We start from the raw sequence: 12,668 nt of genomic DNA, 5'->3' as shown, positions 1-12,668 counted from the left end.
AATCAAAATTAATCATACTTACCCATAGGGCCTTTTCTTTTAGAAAACTGAATGGGAAAATGTATATAAAGATAGATCACAGTGTATATTTGTGAATGCCCTTGTGTGCCTCCCTTTTCTGCTCTTCTTATGATAAAGCCAAAAGAATGGACATTGTCAGTCTGTGTGGAGTTTATTCAGCATTTTCCCACGAAGACATATCACCATAAAAACCACACAAAGAGGGCATGAACTTGAGAGACAGAATATTTATGTCCAATTTTTTCCGTTCTACTGTCTGGTTTTCCTTTGGTCTACTTCCTTCATTTATTCAACATTTATGGAGGCTTGTTATATGCCAACCATTATGTTATGCTTACACTTATATAGTAAAATAGTTTTCTTGCCAAAAAGAAGGCATTCCCTGTGAGATTGAATTCCTAGTGGACATGACCCTCAGCTTCATGAATAAATTCTTTTGACAACCCAGAAACATTTTGGGGCTGTGACATGAGGGCCACTTTGTGACCTGATCTCAGTGAAGATCTCCTCTGAGAAATCAATTCTACTGGGAAAGTTGCTCCCTCAGGCCCTCCACTGGGATGAGAACAAATGGCCCAGGGCCTATGATAATGGCCTCCAGGAAGGACTACGTCCTTGTCCAAGCTGAAAATGGACTTTTGCTCAATCCTTAGCCCACTGGCCTGAAAAGCCAGTTATATCATAGAAACAAGGAAAGGCAGAACACAAAAGCGAAAGAAACATTTTCCCAAATTAAAAACTGTCCAGGACACTAAGGATAGCCAGTGGTTTCCAGGTCCATCAAAGACCCAAGCATTTGACACCTCTATTAAAGAAAGTCTGATTTCTTTCTCTCTCTCGTTGAAGTAAGCTCTGAAGCAGGAAGTTACTGGAGCGTCCTTCTTGGGTTGTGACTAGCTGGATCTCGAGGCTCAAACATGATCTACGAAGCACTCCCCTTCCCGATTTTTCCCTAGTGAGCTTAGGACAGTTGGAGAACCTGCAGATTCGTTTTCCCTTTGCTGTGCACCCCTATATACACCATTCGCCACATCACACAGGTTTACTCTTCTGAAAAGACATCAAGTTTTTTCAGACAGTGCAGGTCTAATGACTAGTGACCGGGAGGAATATAAAGGCCTCAAAAGCCTCAAACACAACACGTTCCTCTACCCCCTCCATACATCATGCTGTGATTTTCCAAAAGCATGACTCCTCGGATGTTGGACTGTGTTTATCTGCCGAACAAAGGCTGCTCCCTGCTTCCCTGTGTGATGGGCATAATTACCAACATCATCCAAGTCTGCACTTACTATTTTCCTTCCACTTGCTGCAAGACTGGAAAACAGCAAGAGAAATGACAGGCGCAGAAGTGGAATTCACGCCCGCCCCAGACACCGTCTTCTCTGGCTGCCATTTGAAACGTGCAGTTGAGATCCTGACCTCCCATCCTCCGAGGCAAGGGTGCAATTTATCAAATACTGTGGCAGGTACTAGTAGGGAGGGAGACTGAGACAAACAAATGTTTAGAGGAAGGTCAGTGTTCTTGAATTAAGAATTTGAAGTTCAGGCTACCTACCCACCAATGAATGAGCTGGCAGGGACGCTTAGGCAGCCGGGTTCCTGGGAGACATGGGACTCCTCTGATGCCCACCTTGACCCAAAGATTTCCCAAAGGTCTGGACAAACCTTAAACTGCATGACAGTCTCTGATCTTTCCACACAAACTTCCCTCTCTTTTCTTCACTGGGGTTCAATTTGCACGGTGAGTTGATGCTCTCCCAGTTTTTTCCAATCTCCCTTCCATTTTCTCCACACAAGAGTGTCCCCTAGTGAAATCCTTGCATGTTTAATCCTATCTTGGCATCTGCTTCCTGTTAGAAACTAATACACGGAATGCAGTGTTAGAGCTGATCTCCCAGGGAACCATCTACCCTGTTGACAAATAAGAATTACATTGTATTTTACAATACAAGATGCACGAGCATAATTCATGGACTCAGATCCAAGTCCAAAACATGGGAGAAAATGTTCTTCAGCAGCTAAAACTATTCACCGACACCTTAGGAGCTAAGGAGCTGAAGTTTCCTTACCAAAAAGGTGAGGAGGGTGCAATTAAATAACATCTAAGAGAAGAACATGTGACTCCAAAAACAACTAGATTCACTGAAATAGCAAACAGGAGTCAGCATTGCTAAATCCACCTCTACCTGAAGAAGGAAAGCACACGTATGCTTTTGCTCCAGATTTTTTTTTTTTTAATACAGTGGGTAATGAGAAGGCTGAGTTCATTATGGCTGTCAAGTCCCAAGGCAGTCAGAGAGCCAAAGATTTCACTAGTCTACATCTCATCCGACTCCCAATTGCTCTCCTTCGGCCATTAGGCCTCATATAATGCATTCTAATGGCTTAAAATGACAGCTTTTTGTTTACAAAATGGCTCCATTTCTCAGGAAACCCAAGAGCCTGTGCGCCGTAACAGGGCTATTGATAGAAAATAAAATGCATGATGTGCCAGAAGATAGTCCTCACCTTCCTGCCCTGTTATCATTTTAGGGCCAAACTTGCCCATTTTTCAACTCAAAAATAAGGCCTGAGGGGCACAGCCTAGTAGGCCCTAAGAGAACTAAGCAAAGAACTCAGTTAAAGTAAAACGAGGTCCTATGCTCTGTGCAAATACAAAGCAGAAGACTTGACCCGAGTTTTCACTAAATATTCTGACCTTGAGAGGCAAGTCTTATAATGCTATGGATTTTCTTTCTCTGCTGAATATTAAAATGTCTGTCACTCTTAGACTAGAGCATTAGCGGGGGGCTCAGTAGCCTCTCTCCCTTCTGCTTTCAATGATAAAAAAATGCAAACCACAAACATTGTCTAAAACCCAGAGTGGGTCTGCTTTCTGTAAGAGGCAGAATTTATAGCCTAAAACAATAAACCAAATATCAGTCCTAAATTACCAAATGCCATGTTCTCAGCCCACTTTGATCTTCTATAAGCAAAAGGAAGAGTTTTGCAAGAGAAAGCAGTAAGGAATTTTTAGAAATAATAGGCCCTGAAATAGAGTCGATTTGAGGTGATGTGTCTTTCTTTGTTACTGTAACATATTGCTCAAATGACCTATTCTGCCTTGAATTATAGCTGTATGCATACTTTGAGAACTTCCTGGGCAGTGACAATATCGTAATCATCTATGGTTTTTTTTGCACTCAGTCATATAGTAGGCAACTTCAATAAAGGAATGAAAGGAAAATAGGAAGCAAGGAAGGAAGGAAGGAGGAAAGGAAGGAAGGAAGAGAGGGTAGGTTCTTTAAGGGTTAAAACAGAGGAATTTAAAATTTTATATCTAACGAATCTTTTTGAATATTAAAATTCCTTTCTGGACATGCAGTAGAATACTATTCAACCTTAAAAAGGAAGGAAATTCTGATACATGCCAAAACATGGGTGAACCTTGAGGACATTGTGCTAAGGGAAATAAGCCAGTTACAAAAAGACAAATACAGTATGATTTCAGTTATACGAGGTATGTAGTCAAACTCATAGAAACAAAAGTAGAATGGTGGTTGCCAGAGGCTGGGGGAAGGGAGATAGGTGTGTTGTTTAATGGATGTTGAGTTTTTGTTTTGCAGGATGAAAAAGTGCTGGAGATTGGTTGAACAGCAATATGAATACACTTAATATTACCGATCTATATATCCACTTAGAAATAGCTAAGATGGTAAATTTCATGTGATGTTTATTTTACCACAGTTTTTTAAAAAAATTCCTTACTGCGTTAAAGCATTTCCTGAGAGGTTGTGCTTTCCTTCAGAGACTCTTAGCAATGCCACAAACGTTGTTGAAACCACAACTGATATTCACACAGCCCAGGAATTACATTTGTTCACATTCAGTGGAAAAAAATCTTAGCAAGAGCTAAGCTTGACCTGGGCAGCTCCCATTACTAATCCCAAGGGTTCTGAGTAAGGCGAAGGATTTCTGAGGAAGAAAAAAATGTTAGGAAGATGCCAGCCAGCATGCTGCAAAGCAATTCTTACCAGGAATTTCTCTGATTTCTTTTTCAACTAGCCCACCCACCATGCACAAGGGTCTCTCTACCAGATTATCTTGAAAGACAAAGGATTTCCTTCTCTTATCTCTTAACCAAATGGTTTACTGATGAGCTGACAGAGTCCATATTTGCAACACTTAATAAATGTTTCCTTGGGTAAAAAGGATTAGTAACTCTGACATTATAAGCAAAGGAGCACATTAGGGATATTCATTTGGAATTTGGTTAATCATTCCGTGGAGGGAATGGGATTAATTCCAGGGCTTGAGGCTTAATGTCCCCAGATAACTACTAGTCTATTAATTCCAGGACTATAGGATGCTTTTACACCAGTACCTACTGATATCGGTCCCTCAGTAAATCTGGAGGCTCTCATCTTGGAAACTGCCATGATTGACAAATTGGCCACGGTCAATATCAAAATTACAAAGTAAATAGGGGATTAAGAGGGCGAAAAAAATAAACATGGTATCAAATATATTTTTTAAAGCATAGAAAAGTTTGAGAAAGTAGCAAGGTCTTTTCCTTTCATTTATGTTACTAAATTCCTTATGCACTGTTGACTGAAAACAAAAATGCATGGGCTTCCCTGGTGGTGCAGTGGTTGAGAGTCCGCCTGCCGAGGCAGGGGACATGGGTTCGTGCCCCGGTCCGGGAAGATCCCACATGCAGCAGAGCGGCTGGGCCCGTGAGCCATGGCCACTGAGCCTGCGCGTCCGGAGCCTGTGCTCCGCAACGGGAGAGACCACAGCAGTGAGAGGCCCGCGTACAGCAAAAAAAAAACAAAAAACAGTGCATGATGTCAGAGTTGTGAGTTAAGTTTTTTGGGGGGCAAAATGAAGACTATAGCCTGGGAGACAGCATTTTAGATAGGTCTGAGAAGCCACTCCAAAGAGGTAGGGGGGAAGGTCAGTATATAGGTGATTTTGGTGAAGGGGGAGTACATACAATCAAGCACATATTTTTTGCAGAAGGTTTCTGCTAGTCTTGTGAAGGTTACGGCTAATCGTGAGGAACCGACGTCACCATGAAGGATTTTAGTGCTTTTCTAGATACGAGGAGATGCAAGAATTGGGCTCATAAAATCTTCTCCCGAGAATATCTAACATCTGAAGACCCGTTCTGCCAGTGTTTCCCAGAGCACAGAGTGCCTCATTCCTGATCTCCACCTGAACTCCTCTCAGGGGTGTTGAAGGTCAGCAGCCACACCAGCTCATGATTTAACCCTTGTAGAGGTGGGTGGCAAGTGCCAATCTGTAGTTGGCAGTACAAAAGCAATACGTGCTTATAACAAGTCGAGAGCATTGAAGCTTTGTAAAGATAGTTCATAATCTCTCTCCATGCTTCTTCTAATCCCACTAGCCGAAAAAAACCATATTAAGTTTTATAAGTATTCTCCCACAACCTTCTTTATGCACACATATAAGTAAATATATTATAAAATATGTGATTATGGTATACAGGTTACAGGAATTTATTTTAACAAAACTACTGTAATCATTACTCCGCAGATTACATTATTTCATTTAATAATAATTCATGGATTTCCCTATAGACGTAATGCAATCTTTTTTTAACAGCTGCATAACCTTCAAGAGTATGTATGAACATAATTCATTCAACCATTTAGATTTTTCAGATAATTATTTTTCCATTACAAACCATGCTGGAATAACATGTTTATACATATCCTTACTTTACTGGTCGTTTAATTTCTGTAGGCAAGATTCTCCAAAATGGAATTTCTGGATCAAAGGGTATGTACATATTCAATTTTGATAGATACCACTAGATGACTTTAAAAGATTATAACAATTTAATCCTCCATCAGCAATGAGGATCGTGTCTATTTCCTGCCGCCCTTGCCAGTGCTGGATGCTATAAATCTTCTAAATGTTTGCCAATCTAATAGGCAGAAATTGAAATTTCCATCATTTGATCTCCATTTACCTGCCTACTCGAGAGTCTGAGCATCTTTTTGTATTTTATTGACCACTTATATTTCCTTTTCTGTGAACTGCCTTTTCATAGCTTTATCTAATCTATCAGGTTGTTTGTCTTTTCCATATCCATGTGAAGGCACTCAGTTTATTAGGGATATAACACTTTGTCTTAGGTATGGAAAATAACTTTCCCTAAACTATCATCTTTTTTTTTTTTCACTCTGTGTATAGTGTTTTTTGAGCCATACAGAAATCTTTATTTGTATGTAGTCAGAACTGTAAATCTTTTTTAAATGGCTTTTGGATATTTTTTTCAAATGAACTTTAGAAGCAGCTTATCAAATTCTCTTTAAATAAACTCTTTTGAGCTAACTGGGATTGCCTTGAATTTATATGCTAATTGAAGAGAAATGACCTCTTCATGGTAATAATTGTGCTTTCCACCCAGGAGTGGTATGATTTTGACTATATTTAGATTTTATTTTATTTCCTTCAATAATGTTTAGTAGTTTTTCTTTATTTAGTTCTCAGATGTATATTGTTTTGTTTATTCTTGAGCATTTATGATTTGTTTCACAATTGTGAATTGCATCTTTTCTTCACCTCCAGTTTGTAGGGAAGGAAACTTGTGTTTGGAGGCAGTAGAGCCCAGTGGTAAAGGCCAGGGACTTTGGACTCAGTTTTCTGGATTTGAGCCCCAGATTTTCCACTCACTGGCTCTGTGCATTTAGGTAAGTTAACTCTTCTCTGGGCATGTTTCTTCACCTGTGAAATGGGGCTGAGAAGTTTGTTGTGATGTTTAAATAAGATAATAACATCACATCTTCAGTACATACCCTAGAACAGAGTTGTCATTAAATGATAACAAAGATAATACAGACCTTTTATTCATACATCTTAACTCTCATTGTTTTTTGTTTGCGGTACGCAGGTGGCTCACTGTTGTGGCCTCTCCCGTTGGGAAACAAGGAAATATAGAATTTCTATATTTATATAATCTCTCTATAGAGGAAATATAGAATCTCTCTGCTGTATTTCTTACAACTGCATGTGAATCTACAATGATCTAAAATTAAAAGTTTAATTAAAACCTAGATATGTAAGTAAATATTTATTTAGAATGAGAAAAGATATCACAACAAATTAAAATAAAAACCCGACAAATGCCACATGCGTCACTACAGCTACAAACATATTTCTATTCATCGACTCCCTAGCAAGCCTCTGTAATACTTTTCCCTACGTTTTTGTCTACATGTACTTTGATCACCTCTTCATATGATAATTCTTTGTAATATCTCTTTCTACAGAGACAAGAGAAAAATATCAATTTTCCCTCTAGTGCTGCTGATTGAATTTAGTTTGGAAAAGTTTCTTTAAACTTTGAAACTTACCTTTGGTAGTGTCATGTCAATGTTTAGGATTGTTGTCAAATTTATGAAAATATCACATTCTTGCATGTGTGAGCCATAATATGGTGGGCTTTCAAGTTTTCTTGTACAGCGACTAACTTTATATACTCTTTAATGACCATCCTCAACCAACTTGGCATTGATGTCCTCACTGGAGTGAGTAGGTATGGGTTTTATGTTATCTCTGTGTCAATATTTCATGAGCAACAAATGAGCAGGAACCTGTGTGGAGAGGGTTAAGCGGGGTCATTTCAGGGTCAAGCATGTGCTAAGGCCATGGAATCCAGTTTGCACAGAGGATGGTGTGTAAGAAAGACAACAGGGGGTGATAAGTCAAGGGAAGTGTGTTGAAACTAAAAACGGAAGGAGAATTAGCATCTCATGCCAGCAAGTGTCAGGGAAGGGGGGGCATGTAAGTTAAAGAATCCAAGGCCAGTTGACTGTCCACCAAGAAAGAGAAAGTCATAGGGTATAGTGTTAATATCAATTAGCAGGAGAGTCGAACATATGCCACTTGGCCTATCATGAATCCTTGGGAGCAGGAACTTAGCTGCACACATAAGCATATCTCACTACACTCAAATCAAGTAAATCCTCAACTCAGCTTCCTCCTAGGCAGCTCTCAAATTTCCCCGGAGTTCTTCTAAGCTCACCCAACACAAGAGGAAATGATGTGACAAGAGGGGATGTTGAGTAGAAAGCAACAGGCATCTTAACCAACAGTGGTTAAAATATGTTATACTTGCAAATTTTACAAAATCGTGTGAGCATGTCGACAAGTTGGCAGGGCCCCTCCCAGGGACTTGGAAGAAGACGGGCAATGAGGGGCCCTCCAGCTTAAGCGTCTTTAGCTTCCTGCTAAATCTGACTTTGCAGGCCCTTAATAAATACTTCTCAAATAAAGGAGTGGATGCATAGGTAAGGGCTTGGACTTAAGGTCTGTAAGTTCGTGTGCCCGACACACAGTGAGGCCAAACAAGTTGAAACGTCAGAGTTTGGAGCAGAGAAAAGTTTATTGCTGGGCCCTGCAAGGAGATGGGTGGCTCATGCCCTAAAAGCCCCAAGCTCCCCGAAGGGTTTCGGCAAAATATTTTTAAAAGCCAGGCGAGCGAGGGGACTGGGGGGTTCGCAGGGTAGGGGATCAGCTCGTGCACAGTTCTCTGATTGGCTGATGGTGAGGTAACAGGGTAGTGTCACGGGGTTAACATTATCAGTCCTTAGGCTCCAGGAGACCTGGGGGCTATCTATTCATGGTCATCAGGTAGTTAATATCTTCCATTTGGGGTGGGTTTTCCACATCTGTAAAACAACTCAGGAAACGTGCATCAGATACCGTTATCTAGGTACTTCAGAGAGGAGCTGAAGCAGAAGATATGGGGGGAAGGCCTGTCCTGGGAAGGCCCCATAGGGTCCCGCTCAGTTACATGAGCATTAAACAATGAGCATATTCCAAGAGTACTTCTGAAGTGCACCAATAATTTTTTAAAGACAAGCTGAGAAACAACAGCATAAAAACTTGGCATCAGAAACTGCTGAAAAGTGTGGAAAGCTGGGGTGAAAAATAAAACCTCTTGGTGAGATATTGAAGGATGAGTCTACTCCCTGTGGCTGAACTTTTGAACGGCTACCTCCTAGGAGCCACGCAGGGGAACTTCAGTTTCTCCAGAATCAAAAGAATGTGCTCCAAAATGTCTTTGAAAATAAAAAACAAATATAAATTCAGCACATGATAAATGTACACTGAATAACTAAATAAAACAAAAAATGATGGAACAAATGTTTCCAATTGAGAGAGCCTCGCCTGCCCTTCCTTAGCCTCTTAAGGATTAAAATGAGCCTGATATGTCAGTCGTGTCTGAAGGGCTGTCTGAAAGGAACTCCCAGGTTTGGCTGAAAATTATGCCCTTCTGGACTTGCAAGGGATTAGGAAGGAAGGGCTTACAAACTTGTCTGCCACTGAAGTAGGTCATTTTTCTGTGGCAGAGCATGTATATTATCTGCCCTCCATCTGTCCCATTTCATTTGGGGACAAGAGGGAGACTGGCAGAAGGAGTCCCAGAAAAGTCGCAGGTACACCCAATTAACGTAAAACCTTCCCAAGAGCTAAGACATGTGGAAATAAACCAAGACCAATTACAGGAGAACAGGCAGAGGCTGTTTACTCAGAGCTCGCAGGAGCAAGGGAGGTTACCACACCAGTTGCCCTGTGCAGAGACGCAAAAGCGGGCGGGGGTAGGAGGGCTTCATGGGGGCAAAAAGGGAAGGAAGGTTCCTGTGTCCTGCTCAGAGGCTGTTGGTCTGAGGAAGCCGAAAGTGGGCAGACTAGAACTGGGGGATCCTGTGTGAGGGCTTGGGGGTACAGGTTTGCCTCTCTCTGCTTGGTCCCAAGTTGGAAGCAGGGACAAAAATTGGGGAAGCTGGAAGTTTCAGGTCCTGGCCATTTTGGGTTGATGGTTGCAGAAGTTATTATTTCGCTTCCTGGATTGTCACTAGAGAGAGCAATCTGGCCTCCTACAAGTCTCACTGACAACAGGTTGGCTTCCCAGGCTGTTTGTGACAGGCAAGTGGGGTAGGGTAGGTTCCCTGGGCAGGGGCTTGGGTCTGTAGGTCAGAGCTCTTTCTGTACACAAGGCCCGGCCACTATCTGTTCCTATTGTCTGTCCCACCATTTGCTGTCAGACGAAGAAGCTTTCTGAATAAGTGTATCCACAGTTACAGGAAAACCCAAGAGGGTATTGGTATTGGTTGTTTTTCTTAGCAAATAACTGTTCACAGCTCTGTGATGGGAGAACTTATTAATTTAAAGGGTAAATTGAAGTGCAGGGGCCAAACTGTGTGCATCTCATCATGGGTAATAGGCATGTAGTTAAGTGCCCACACGCCGGGCTGGAAATTGCCCCTTCAATATTTTGAAACTAAAACACAAAGGGGAGTCATTTCACCCTAGGCCTCCTCAACCTGCTCTGATCTCATCCCCTCAGAAAAAAATGCGGGAGGGAATGTCCTGTGACTGCGACAGGGCCCCGAGAAGTCCTCATTCTGGGATTGATTCACAGCAATAACCACGTTACAGTCCCCAAAGCGGCTCACGACTGTTTACAGAGGAGTGCTCTCATATATATTTTTTTAATCTCAGCCAATTATTTAAGGCAAAACTATCTTTCACGTTAAAAACCCAGCGGGCAGCTTGTAAGCATCGAATAGATTGCACCAGGGGTCCGTTTTCAGGCTCTGTTATGTAAAACCGTCAACATTACTTGCTCTGCTAGTTACTGAAGAAGAAACGTTTGCATTATTCAGCATTTCACACACAAACATCCGAAGCTCAAAGGCATTTTTTGAATGTAGACTTGCCTTTCCAAACTTTGCAGCGTCCGTGGGCTCTGTGAAATGGAGCGAGTGAGCCAGACGCAGTAATCAGCCCCAGCTGCTAACAATGAATGTCTCCCCAACCCCGGGCAGGTCAGGCAAGGAGGTTTCTCCCCTCCTTCCAGAAAGGGCGCGTCCGTTAGCCAAATCCTTGGCTTCCCCGCCAGAAGAGCAGCGAATATGAGTGGAAAATAAGCTTGAAGAAAACACTCCCAGCTGCCCAGATCAGACCTGCAGCAAGGAGAACCTCCCTTCAGCTTCACGGCCCCCAGAACTGCATCAGCGCAGTCCTGTGCTACATGGCGAAGGAAACCCTTTATGCTGAGCGACTCTTACCTGAATACCCCATAATGACGAGCTAGGGCCTCGATTTCCTTATTTGTTTTCGAGTAGCTGGACTTCCGCTTCGCACAGCGACTACTGGGCATGCTTCCTCCCGGAAGAGAAAGATGACAAACTAACCAGAGCCAGAGGCATCAATCCCTTCTGCCTCCATCCCTGCCCTTATCGTGTTTCCTTTTTCTACCAGGCAAGAGCCTGGAGTTGATTAGCCTGACGGCTCCCAGGAGGCCCCCTTGGAGAACACGTCTTGGGAGAGACGTGAATGTCCTGTTGAGTCTCTACGTATTTTACAGGAGGTCAGAGTTACAGCTGGCCGTTCCTGATGTGGAGCTGGGAAAGTTAACACATAGACCAGATCGATAGAGTCCTCGACACTGTGCTTGTAGATTCTGGAAAGTACCCCCCAAATACGCGGAAGCCGCCTACCAAACCCCAAGGATTTACACGTAACTGAGAAGAAACATGCACTATGAAATATAGGAATTCATTCATTTTCCAAATAGTTATTAAACACGCATGATATACTACGTGGGATTTCAGAGCTAAAAGTTACTGTTCCTGCCCTCAAGTAGCTTATGTTCTAGAAATTCAACATCCAATCCATGTTCAGTCTATCCCCAAATCCTGTCAATTTTACCTTCTAGATAAGAATCTCTCACAATCACCCAATTCTCTCTACGTCCACCCCCACCAGGGTGGCCCGAAGCATCATCACCTCTCCCCTGAACTTCTACAACGGCCTCCTCACTGCCTCCATGTCTACTCATTTGTCCAAAGCCAGAATGGTCTTTGCAAAGTCCACCTTAAAAATCTTTGAGCAATACACACAGAATAAAAATAAGATACCTTACGGCTTCCCCGGTGGCACAGTGGTTGAGAGTCCGCCTGCCGATGGAGGGGATATGGGTTCGAGCCCCGATCTGGGAAGATCCCACATGCCGTGGCTAGGGCCGTGAGCCATGGCCGCTGAGCCTGCGCGTCCGGAGTCTGTGCTCAGCAACGGGAGAGGCCACAACAGTGAGAAGCCTGTGTATGCAAAAAAAAAAAAAAAAAGATACTTTAAAGTGTCCATAGGCCCTGCCTTCTATGGCCTCCACCTGCCCTAGGATGGTTGCAAAAATGGTCCCAATTCTCCACCCCTTCCTGTATCCCAGGCTCTGCAATGTGGCTTCACAGCTCATTCCGTTAAGAAGCGAAGCCCATTTCCCCAATCTTGAATCCTCCCTGTGACTTACTTTGGCCAATAGAATGGGATGAAAATGAGGGTGTTCTGAAAATAGAAGCCAGAGCCCTGGTTAGAATCCTAGCTCCGCCGCTTGCTGGTTACAGGAAGACCTGTAATCTCTCAGTCTCCTCAGTAGTAAAATAGGAATCACGGGTTACCTATCTCAGAGCACTGCTCTGAGGGTTCAGGGAGAAAGTGTTACTCTCTGTGGTTTAAGATAGTTCAGAGAAAAGCTGAAGACTGTGCTACTATTTACACATCAGAAGAAAAAATGTTGGAAATTCAGGTTGCAATCAAAGGGCCCAAGGTCAAAGGGCTAATTATTA

General features: G+C 42.6%; 1 pseudogene; it reads left to right on the top strand.

Moving 5' to 3' along the window:
- The first annotated feature begins 1,976 nt into the window (after positions 1-1,976).
- Positions 1,977-12,668, top strand: part of LOC111176318 (large ribosomal subunit protein eL8-like) — a 189,542-nt pseudogene continuing 178,850 nt past the window's right edge.

The sequence above is a fragment of the Delphinapterus leucas genome, chromosome 18, assembly GCF_059928025.1.
Source record: "Delphinapterus leucas isolate spDelLeu-1000000601 "Yukka" chromosome 18, BTC_Dleu_Yukka2, whole genome shotgun sequence".
NCBI classification, from domain to species: domain Eukaryota; kingdom Metazoa; phylum Chordata; class Mammalia; order Artiodactyla; family Monodontidae; genus Delphinapterus; species Delphinapterus leucas.
This window is presented reverse-complemented; position numbering and strand designations above follow the sequence as displayed.